General features: G+C 41.6%; 2 protein-coding genes across 2 annotated transcripts in view; one reads left to right on the forward strand and one right to left on the reverse strand.

The window, feature by feature from the left end:
• LOC145445220 (cytochrome b5-like) overlaps positions 1-12341 on the reverse strand; it is a 392395-nt gene that overhangs the window by 62824 nt on the left and 317230 nt on the right. The gene's annotated exons all lie outside the window — the stretch shown is intronic.
• LOC145445192 (serine/threonine-protein kinase 33-like) overlaps positions 796-12341 on the forward strand; it is a 28256-nt gene continuing 16710 nt past the window's right edge. Inside the window, exon 1 of the mRNA XM_080323354.1 lies at positions 796-1548. The gene's annotated coding sequence lies outside the window, so the exon portion shown is untranslated. The remainder of the gene's footprint in view (positions 1549-12341) is intronic.

A 12341-nucleotide genomic window follows, 5' to 3' on the forward strand; every position in this document is an offset into this window, starting at 1 on the left:
GCCTCACACTTTTATTTGTATATTTGAGATACGCCGGCTCACGCCATAGCTTAATTGAATTCTCGTTTGGCCGCTACCAGAAATGGAAGTTTGCCGGGTCATGTTGGGTTCGTCCGGGATCAAACCACTAGTCATGAGTTGGTAACCAATTTTGCTCTGTGGATCGGTTTCAAAATGAATTCTTGTCGCGGACTTGTCTTTAAAAAAAACACAAATGTTCAACAGTACTTAAAAAAACACACAAATGTTCAACAGTAATATATAGTAACACACAAGTTTCGATAAAAGAGATTAAATTATTTTCATTTTCAATTTTTTATCAGTGATATTGACCATTATCCAAAAGCATACTAACTTTTCGCGGACCAGACCCGAATTCCTCGCGGACCACAGGTTGCCCAATGCCAACCACTGCACTAGTTGACTAGAAATATACCGTGTCCTTTCCAAGTGTGCTGTAGTTCCACGTCCGAATTTGCCTTCCCAACGAAATATATGGCTCTATACCAATACCGAGAATGTACATTACCGAGAATGGACACAATTCCGAGAAGGTTCATTACCGAGAATGGAAACCATCGAGAATGGACATTACCGAGAATGGCCAATGCCGAGAATTTAACTTCCTGAGGTGATGCCCATTCTCGGTAATGTCCATTCTCTACCGTGGGATTGTTATTTACACGTTAACCATTCCTGCTTCCAATAGCTGAATTATGAAATGTGGCGCATTATGAATATGTAGGAAAAGTGTGGCACCAGATTTTGATGACTTTCCAACCGACGAGCATCTGTTAAATACCTCAATGAACGGGCAACATGTTTCACGCCATTAATCGAACAATGCACCGCGCGCGTCGCGCCTTAGAAATTCAGTTGCCGAACGTTTAATATTACATCGGTGAATGGTGGGAGAGAGTTAGGGTAACACGATGTAACAATAACCGCGCTTTGTGATAATCGTTAGCGTTTTGATATTCCTTGTACTTCCAGGGAACAGTACAAAACACCTGCTACATATTTAGGCTTTTGTTAAGATGAAGTACGAACGATGCGTATCGTACCATGTTAAGAAATATTTCGACTTGATGTTCCGTTTCTAGATGACGCAATGTCGTGAACTGGGCTAAATTAATAGTCTGCGTTTGGCGTTGATTGATTTGTGAGCTACGGGAGAGGCTGTATGGTCTTTCGTGACGCGTACTAATTAGTTTTTCTTCTGGAGTTGTGGCTTTGCAAGTTACGAGCCCGAAGCGCACTGGCAAACTACAGGTAGAAACAGGACTTATATCTGGGCGAGCATAGGTACACTGCTTACTGGAATGCAATAGTCGTACACTCGATAAAGATATGAAACCGGCAATCAGGCCGCATGCTTTTGCGTCAATACTGGAAGTCATCCAACCGATCCTTATTCTGTCCTGCGTAGATATCTTATAGTATCGTTTCCATGCATAATTAACGGCTGCCGATGTTTTGATGATGAGGAACGCGAAGATTCTACATTTCTGAAGCACAGAGATACTTTCGAAGGTCGCGGGATTCCAGGTATGCGTTTTGTTCTTCTTTTTTTGACTTCATCGCGGTTCGACCGATTAGGAGTAGTTAGGTATAATTTAGGGTGGATCGGGGCCCACGATGGGGATGACTAATGTATCAGTTACCATAGTTACTCACTGGTTCTGCCCATACGAGTTCTATATTTAGATCATGTCAAATTTACTATTCCAGAATATAGGACAGTAATGAAAAATGTATGTGGCACTTATCAACAACTTTCATAACTAGAAAACACCTTGCGGATGAACTGTACAAAGGTCGTCCTGCTGGGACAAACAGACAATACGAAGTATAAGCACCATTGATAGTTTAGTATTGTCCGGATGGGCATTGTGCATGATTATGAAATGACTAAATGAGATAAGATTCTTCAAAGATATGCCCACGCTGCTACCCCAGTTTACTGATGCATTAGCGCAGTGATCCTAGAGATACCGATCGTTATTAAGTTTGTGGCGGACAAGAGATGCCTGAAATTTTAGCTTTATACCTTTTTGTGGACTCAAACGCCTCTATGTGCGCTCCGTCGTTATGCTATGTCTTATCCACGGGTTTCACTGAAACGACAAGAACTAGAGAATACATACCGTCCACAAATAATGTGAAAGATCCTAAAGATGAAGAGAGGAAAATTCCGCTGGCCGAATTATTATGAGATGAAAATCAATTTTGAACTATAAGCTGGTCATAGAGAAGTTATTCTCATAACTTGAGCTCACAAAGTGATATATAACCGAAATGACTTCATTTTGCGTGTGCGATAATGAAAATATATAGGAAGGATCCAACAAGAAATGGCCGTGAAGGTGACTGCCGAAATGACTGCCGAAGCGCCTTCACAACACACTGAAAAACACTACACCATTAGTAGTTTATTGAGTATGTAACGAACATGTCTCGGTTTCGATTTTCTCTCTTAATTACATCGCTTGCGTCAATGAAAAATGGAGCAAAACGTTATAAAAGCCTTCGCGCGTTACCAAATGACAATTTGACGTCACCGGAGATCTCTTGTTTGAAAAGATTTAAGGTCGCTATTTTAGGTTGGCCACTTGTCGCTCACCGATTGCTTTGTAGGGGTTCCCAGCAACCTGTAATCCTTATGCGCCATTCAAGGAAAATTCCACTTGACTGAATCTTGAGTCGCAATTAACGTCAGTACCGCAGCTTTATGATAGCGTTAAATTAGATTGGGGTTTCAAAGCCACAACACAAGTGTTACGGGGCCATTTACCCGGCTTGGTATGTGCCCAGGGCTGCAATATAATAACTGTCAGGGTCGAATTTCCCATACCAACCGCAAAGGAGACCACATTTGGAGATGTGAAGCTGTATAATATATAGCTTTGTAAACGGGACTGGCGGATTTCGTATAGTGGACCTGCTATGGTTATGCGTTGGGAATGCCCCAAATATGTTGAATGTTTTATAATTTAATAAAAGCCTCAAGTATGGTGCATTGGTGCAGTGCCGTACGCTGCTAACCACGCAGTGCGCAAGACGTCTTGAAATCCTTTTTCCCGACCAAGTATCGTTTCGTATCCCACGACTTCACAAAGAAGATATATTTAGACAAATTATGTAAAGCCGGCTCCGCCATATCTCCATGTCAAGTGCTCAGTTCGTATTTGAGACTGAAACCTATACGAACTTGAGATGACGCGATCTGTTTTCTTAATTATCACATCGTAACCATAACGTATAGCAGCGGGACTGACTACCGTTGATACGCGAGCAAATAGACCTTGAAAGCGTGATATACGTTTTGTTTTTATCTTGGACCGAGAATGTCCGTTGTTTGAATTGGGGTCGCGATTCCTCGGTTTAGCGTGAAATTGCGCCGCGCTTTTGATGGGTCGTATTTGTTGAACATATTTTGGCAATGGTGGTCAGTGGTCACCGTCCAGCCTACAAGTCACGATTTCCAAGTAACAATACGTATACCGAGGTGAGTATTCTACGGCTTGTTTGCATACAAAACCGAAAACTGTTATGTAGAAATGGTAAAAGTAGATATCCTTCTGACCACCTCTGTTCAGTTACTACTGCGCGCAAGTTCACGCATGTTGCAATCTTGAAGCTTACCGCCGCAAACACAGCCTGACTGAGCCTACTACGTAACTTTTCCGAGCCATTTTTTCGGAAAATTATGACGTCACCATTACAGTGTTAATTTATAATCGATGTTACGTCATTCGATAGTACTACGTCAGTATGGATATTCGTGGCATCATGTCAATTCTCATCATAACCATAATCATAATAATCTGTGGTTTTATAATATCCATCCGCTCAAGACACACAATGTACAATGCAATGCACAAGACACAATGCTCAATGCCTACGCCTATTCGTTTGATAACGATCGCTGCAAATCTTGGCAGTACGTTCGTACTTATCATGCAGGGCCGCATATAACCAGCAAAATTGGATATACAGTTGTACAATGTACAGGTACACTAGTAATGTACACGATACAATGGGGATTGTGTAACTACACGTACTTTTTGAGCGTAAAAAGCGATCAATGTTTAGGTTTACCCTCGATATGGGTAATTCCATCTCTACCACACCGGTTTGGTCCAATTCTTCATTCAGTGTACCCAAATTTCTTCAGCGAGACACGAATGTTACTGCCAGGACACTCCCTCGTTGAACCGATATCAGGCTAATCGAATCCGATTTATGACGGTCGTAAACCTCGCCAAGTCCACGCGTTACTAACATTATTAGGCGGATGTAATTTACGACGGCTATAAACGCTTACTTCGTACATCGCAATAAGATGTATTTTATGTGAGGCGATGTGTGCGAACGAACAATATCCCGTATACCAATTCAGTTTTATGGGATCTCATACCAGTAGTACACAAAAATCGTCGAATGTCACAGACGCTGTCATAATTTTAAACATCAAACGACTCGAAATAGAATTAATAAGATGAGATGTGTTTTCATCGATGTGGCGTGTACGTAGGCCTACACTGAGATGGTCAGTAACGAAGTACCTGAACTCTTCCGAAGTACTGCTTTCTCATGTGGTTATATGCTTTTAGACTGTTTGACTACTTAAACAGATTTTAGGCAAAACTACTGAATTTTTACATTTTAGGGTTTGAAAAGTAGAAAGTAGTTTTGCGATAAGTTTGCATCAACTTTGCGAGTGAAATTGTTAAAGTCATAAGCGCCACTCGAAGTATTGCAGCCCCTGTATCATTATAGTGTTAATGTTTGTGGTATTCAATTCATGGTGTTTGTCGACAGCTATGGTCATTTACGCCAGGCCAATTTGCTTCATTTATATTCCGTAGCTGCCGACTTGTAGCACGGCCCACTTCCAAGCTTTTTATAAGACACTGCATACACGGATGAGATGGCGAGGAGGAGCCTAGATAAACCCCCGACACTTAAGGAGGAATTCTGGAGTCGACCTCGTTTGGACTCGAACCAGCAACCCATCGGCGTTACAGCTGTCAATTATACCACTGCGCTATCTCGCCACTGTATCATTATATATTTTCGAAGATTGTACCGGCACCTATATAGGATGTTTGTAGTGTCCTTAGTCGTGTTGCAATTTCAAGAGTAGCCACCTTCGATTAAATACTAAACGTGCCTTCAGACCTTACACTTTCTACGCCCACTCGAAATAGTTTTTTTTACCGTGTCTTGAAAATCGCTACTTTCAGTTGTATGTAATCGACTATGAATTTATGGCGTTTCTTCTACTTCTACTTCAGTAGCAACACGGACTGCTTTTACCGCCATTACTCACTCAAGCGATTTAGACCAGTGGTTTCCAACATGGGCGATATCGCCTCCCGGTGGGCGATTTTAAGAAACAAGGGGGCGATAGGGGTGCGACAATGTTAGAGCGTTCAGTGAGATGTATTTAATTACCACTGACAAAATATGCATGTGGAGACGGCTAATTCTGCATATGACGCGACAGTTGACTAAAAATATAAAAATAAGGCCAGCTCAACCGAAAGTAGACGCGGAAACCGGTTTTCCAGGCACCAACTTGGAAAAATGACCTTTTATTTTTAGTCAATTCATCAGCGATCAGAGGCAGGTGAATACATTCTTCTATTTATATGTCCGCTTCGTCGGATCCGTAAATATAGGGGGCGAGATTTTGTGTGGAGCTTGATAAGGGGCGATGAGTCGAAAAAAAAGGTTGGGAACCACTGGTCTACTTAACAGTTTCCACTTTTAAGCAAAAAGGCCTAGAATATTTACTTCTGTAGTAGCTTCCACTTGTAATTTAGTAGAAATTCATGACGTTACTTGCACGTCTTAGCTTGAGTAGCAACGCTGACAATGTCAACATCTGCGTCTACATGGATACTATATTACCGCGCTTAAGCGCTCAACGTGTCCCAATACGTATTGGATAAGCGAGATTACGATGCCATCTGTCAAAAATCCCACCTCACTGTCGGCTTATCCCAGATTTTCTCGCCCGCCCTCTGATTGACGGGCTGTTGAAGTGCGGAATCCGGCGTGAGAATCTCGTTGAAAGTGCTCGCTTTCAATTTTGCCGATCGGATCCGGGCTCGAGGGGCTGCACTCTGAAACGTCAATGTCAACTGCTTTGTAGGTCGCGACGCGGGCGCTTGTTAACGCTAAAAATCGCAGCTGGGCCTCGAGCGTGCTTGAAGTCGCGAATTAGCGGCGGCGCGCGGACAATTAGAAAGTTTGCTGGCGGTGTCGCGACCCGAAGCAGCTCAACAGCTCTTGCGCGTTGAGGACGCGGCACTCGACAGTGCTGCACGATAACGAGTGTTATTTTAAGCGTCTCGATATGCTGAGTGCTGCATGCTGTTACCTATAGAAACTTAGTATATTGCAAACGAAAAGCGTGAAATTTCCGTATTTTCACTAAGGTGAAATAGTTCGGTGTAATACGCAATACGCACTACGCAATACGCCAGGGATAATTCTGTATACGCCAGGGATGTCAAACTCTTTTTGGGTCGCGGGCCGGGCCAGTCAAATGATGCCAATTGTTACCTCCAAAATTCATAAATATTGATTTTTTCTTCAGTGGGATGCTTCATTAATCATTGTCAAGCTTATAAGTGATGGATCCGGTCATACAGATCATAGGGGCTCTATTATAGCAACAGCTTCATTCGCGAGCCCTAGAAATTGCAGAAATACAATAGTTGGCCTATGGAATACAGTTATAAACCACTGAAACAGTGAATCTAACCTGCGGGTCACGGCGATATAAGTTGACATACTTCTATGCTGCTGTTGTTTTAGTCATGATGCGGCATTGGTCTTACGTATGCGTTGTGAGGAATAAAATAGTTTTAACTGTAAGTGCGGGATATCGGATTTTGTTCATTCATTCAGCAGTCTGGTTTCTGCGGTTACGGTTTTGAGTCAAGGCACGAAAAACGTTATTGAACAGATTTGTTACTAATTGTGACTCGAGTGTAAAAGCAGCATTGCATCCGCGGACGGTTATAACGTAGTATATGCAATCGCACGTATTCGACATTTGCTGTCTCGAAGGAAGTATTTCTTATTGAAAATCTCAATTTTTTATGCAAACGTGCTGGATATGCAAGCATTTTTTCATTTAATCAGCACTGCTTCTCTGGCCGGATGAAATGGCCGTTTGTTTGACATCACTGGTCTACGGGCAAATAAAACCCACCCCAACCGCAAGCATGTTACTGTCACATGATGCGCATAGGTATGGTACCAAAGGTTATGGGCGCGGAATTTGAATGCTGCTCCGGAATATGCCACACAAACTTGATTTACTCCTCACGTCACGAATCACGATGGAAATAATGAAATTTCGCGTTATTGGTTTACTGTGTAATCGCATTCACATAGGATAACTTCGCGTCCTTACATAACCAGCGCGCGAGGTCGCTTATATATCCGTCTCTAAGAAATTTGTTATTATTTCACCATTCCAGTTGACTTAGCCCTGTATATATTACCTACCGGTAGGATGTAATATATTAGGATATGTTTTGTATCTTTCCGATTTGTAATTTTGACTTCTACAAAGAGAAATACACCAGACGTGCCGTCGGTATAATAAAAATTGTTTGTACTAGAGCAGAAAGCCAGTACATACACGAAATCCGACAATAATGAATCCTTTGATGAAATTCGCGACCTTGTATACGTGAGACAAGCCGAATTATACTTTGATTCATTTGATGACCCGAACAGATCGATATTAAACAGGATTTATCACGTCACAAGGCCCGTTTTAATTGCGGACATTGCGCATCGTCCGCAATGATCATCATGTGATAGCAGGGTGCGATGTAAAATAGCTTTTATCAAAGTTCACGTTACAGCATCTTGCCACTAGGTCTTGCGACTGCGAGATGCGAATTTAATTTAAAATATTTACGAAGGATACAGTTCGGTGATGCATCGATACATTTTTACGCTGGATGCGTTGATATGTGTAGTGTATTTTACGAAACACGGCTCGAACTCGGAAAGTGGTGCATGTCCTACAATGTCACATGACAACCCTTAGTTATTTATTTCGGTTCTGCCTAGCTATTATCAGCGTATAAACAAGATTTCGTGTTGCTACCCTACTCAAGTGTTGGAGGCTCCTCTATATAGGCTTCTCATCGTTATCTGATCCGCGAGAAGAAATCGTGAACGTAATCTGGCTCAGAAATATCTGATATGTCTGCTGTAAAATGACGATAACCAGTGACCAGCATCGTAACAGCAACATTTCAAGTTCCGATTAACGTGTGGGCACAATTGTACCCACATCTCTCAATGCTAGTCATCTTCCCATGTCAAAAAATGTAAAAGCCTTCACTGCACTGACGCGGGTTATAGTGCGGTAGTATTGAATATGGGTCTATCAATCAAACAGGTGAAGCATATATTATTCTTTCCCGATATTCGGCTTGTGTAGACCGTGTGTTTTGTGGTTTTATCATAGACTCACGATAGCGATAGTTATTGTATGTTGAGGAATCGTGGCATATAGCTACGCCCCAGTCGTTAATAATATTGCACCTTAAGGCAGAGGCAGTGCACCTAGTCGGTTGTATACTTATAGTATATTTACTATTCGGTGATACGGTATACATATTATAATTAATATTATATGCCTCCTTTCTCTGTGGGTAATACTATCATCGAGTAGAGGTGATCAAATCCCGGAGCCGGAACCGAACCGCAACCAGGATGTCCTCTTTGCGGTGGATCCAAAATTTCTTCCAGCGCCGGATTTTAGCAAGGCTTTCATGCTTGAATGCCACAAGATAGCGCAATTTTGCGGGATTATTCGGTTCGGTCGAATTTTTCATTACGAAACTTTCATTACGATGTCAATATGGACTGGACTCCTTGCTTTGTACTTACATCAGACAATTGATCCGGTAGCGACGCCAGCGTATATTACCTATGTACGACGCACGTCTGAAACAATGCCGTAATGTTAATTGAGCAACGTTGCGTTGCATTTAGGGCTGCATTTAAAACAAACGGTGTTTTAAAACACTTTGTTTGAAACATGTTTTAAATAGTGCTTTAAAAAAAGGCCTTTTTAAAAAATACAAAATTGTTTTTTTAAGTTGTAAAATTATGCCATAATTGTGTAAATACTTTACAAAAACATGTTGTATAAGCCTACGGACAATTACCACCCAATGTAGCCGACGTATATCGATATGGGATGGTTGGAACACTCAAAATACTCGGTTAAATAGCAGTAGTACATATATTTCGTCAAAGGAGCTATTTTCACCTTATTTTTTCAATTGTCAATGTCAATCCACTATGACGTTACAATTGAATATTCGTGACGTCAAGGCTTTAAAAAAACATAAAAAACATGTTTTAAATTAGGGCCTTGTTTCAAACATGTTTTTTTAAAATTTATTTTTGTTTTAAATGCAACCCTAGTTGCATTTGACCAACGTTAATTTGAATTTGCTTTTCTCGGTAGATCAAGGCAGAACGCACTACTTTTCTAAATTACATGAATCTTAGATCAGTTCGATGTTCTGCAAAGACTTTTCATGAGCTTTTGTACCGCACATCTTCTCCCGACAAATGTTTTAATTCTGGATTTGTACTATGATTTATACTGTAACTGCAGTGCGTTATTTATTATGCGCTCCTTGAACCCTATAGTCTTACCCTACGAGCAAGTCTCGACTCGACTTTTTACGACGCACACACGTAGGCTGATGTGGTGGGTTGAAATAGTGTCATATCCTTCGATCTCCCTCTATTCCCTATGTATAAATTGGAGATTAATTGAGCACGGACAATCTTATAAATGCTGCGCGCGCGGGACCATCCCTTTGTAGTAGTATGCACTATCAAGGTTTGCAAATATTGAGTGTATGTTGTATAATATATGCGCGATATCTGAGGAATGGAGACGAAACCGCTCCCTGACAAGGGCGAGTTATGACAACTTTGACCGTGCCGGGATACCGCATTCTTTCTCGGGGTAACGGCGATAAGCGCACTATCAAAATATGTACACACGGGGACGGGGAGTGTATCTAACCGATCGTTAAACAAACGCCATTCAAAACAGAAGCGAATCGATTGTGTTCTTGTTCTGTTGGAATAGAATATAACTATATGATATCTGTAATAATATCACGGTGAGGTCAGTGTATCAGTGATAAGGACAATTGACGAAATGATTGCGGACATGCGCCATTACACGCCTGCTGTAGACCGGGTGACAAGTCGCTGATTGAAGCGGCTCCTTGCAAAAAATGCTTGTAATTGAAAAAGTGATTTTACACCAAGTTCATGTGCAGTAGCAAACTTCACGATGATGAACACAAAATATCATCCTGCTGCACGCGTGGTTGAGACACAATAGTTTTTTTTTGTATTGTTATGGTGGTGATTCTATTCTGAGTGGAAATATGGTACATCCGGTTGAACCAGCTATTTCAATTGTAGGGCACTTGAAGTAGGCTATTGTCGCTGCCGAATTAGCTCTCGGCACAAGTCCGCGTCCATGGATAGCTTAGCATCGTTGCGTCGGTAAATCTGCCCATTCCTTTCAAGCAATCTTATCGCCCGCCCTTATTTTGATAGCCGACTGCGTCCGACAATGGTCATTTCGGTTACGTCATGTTGAGTATTTGATAACGAAAAAGTAAATACGCCGGAAATGTAACAGCGTATTAAACACAATAGACCACCCGGCCGGGACTCCGCGTTCTGACAAATGAGCTTGGAGATTGCCAACAGCGATTCTGACAAACGGTGTATGGATGTTACGGCTAGAATGACGTACGGACGACGCATATATTCTGGAAGATTGCGATGTCAAGTGGTGGTTTATTTTACGAAATTTTTCACTATTTCAACAATCGCGTGGGTGCACCAGTGCGTGCGTAGAAACAGTGTAGCACGTTGACACATTGATCACCTCGGCTGTTCTCTAATACACGCTAGCAACCCAACAGAATGTTTCGCAGTTACTAAAAAGATAGCGAATTTACAGTAGTCGGGGAATTGAAAGCGAGGTGGGTGGTTGGTGGATATTATTCATTATATCTGTTGGAGTATGACTCGCAATTTTACTCAATTCGCAGCAGCAGCCACTCGTTTCTATGCAAATTTGACATTATTTCGACAAAATGTTAATTTGCAAGTTAAATGCCATAGCCTATTTGCTGATATTTATCCCATAATCCTACTTTTGAAAAATAATCGAGAGAACTAATCAGAATCGAGTATTGACACCAATTTAAATCTGCAATTGAGTATAGTGTGGGCCTACGAATATTGCAGATGCGTAAAACAATCGCGACCATCGGAACTTGTCATTTAACCTGTGACACGAAATTGTGATAAACTGTAGCAAGACAAAGAATGGCTACCTTCCATTTGAGGTCGTTGATGAATATTAGGTGTCATTCTCTAGATAGAGACAATGCGCCATTATTATTTCGTGTTCGTCACGTGACGCTCTCTGATTGGTGCTATTGTGCTTTCATTTTGGGGTAAATTACTTCCGCGAGATGGCGAATCTGCACGTGCCAAAATAACGGACTGGAGGTTAATTTGCGTCCAGAAACACTCAGTTCAGTGTATTTTTAGAAATTTCATCGAATCAGTACACCACAAGATTGAGATACAATGAAAAGGTAGGAAGGTGTCGAAACGCGATTATCCTTTTTGATTGATTTTGTGGTTGGCGTTATGGCTTGGTTTTATTTACGATGTCATAATAGAGCTGTGAAATCTTACAAACTAATTTCCACGATTATCATGCCAAGGTAGAAGTATCGGCGTCACGTGATTGGTCTTGTTTTGTCTCAGGCGTATAACCACTAGCCAGGGTTCGCGACACCAAATTTAGCAATTAAGCCTACTTCATCAGATTGATGGCGTAACGTGGTAACGCAATAAGGATATACGAATGTTCGCCTTTGTTTTCAGGATTTGTCCACGCCCATGCCTCTTTTAGTATTTTTTGGTTTCACTTAGACACGGGATAATGGACATATCCCCATTTTCCAGTTGCATTAGCCACCTCCTTTTTACGAATTCCCACGACCTCAAGGCATGAGCGGTTAGTCTAACACTCGTTAGTCTCATCCGTGAAAGTTTTCGTCAATTTCTGAAAGGCGTGTACCTTAACTCACGCTACCTCATTCGCTAGCTTTCACGCCCCTGCCAAGATCAAATAATGGATAAGGTGGGACCATGGCCTACTATAGCAAGTGTTATATAATAGTAGGCTATGGTGTGACGTATGCGTTACACGGGCACAAATGAATCTTACC

Source organism: Botryllus schlosseri, chromosome 8 (genome assembly GCF_051294905.1).
Source record: "Botryllus schlosseri isolate E-star chromosome 8, Bs_hap1, whole genome shotgun sequence".
Lineage (NCBI taxonomy): Eukaryota > Metazoa > Chordata > Ascidiacea > Stolidobranchia > Styelidae > Botryllus > Botryllus schlosseri.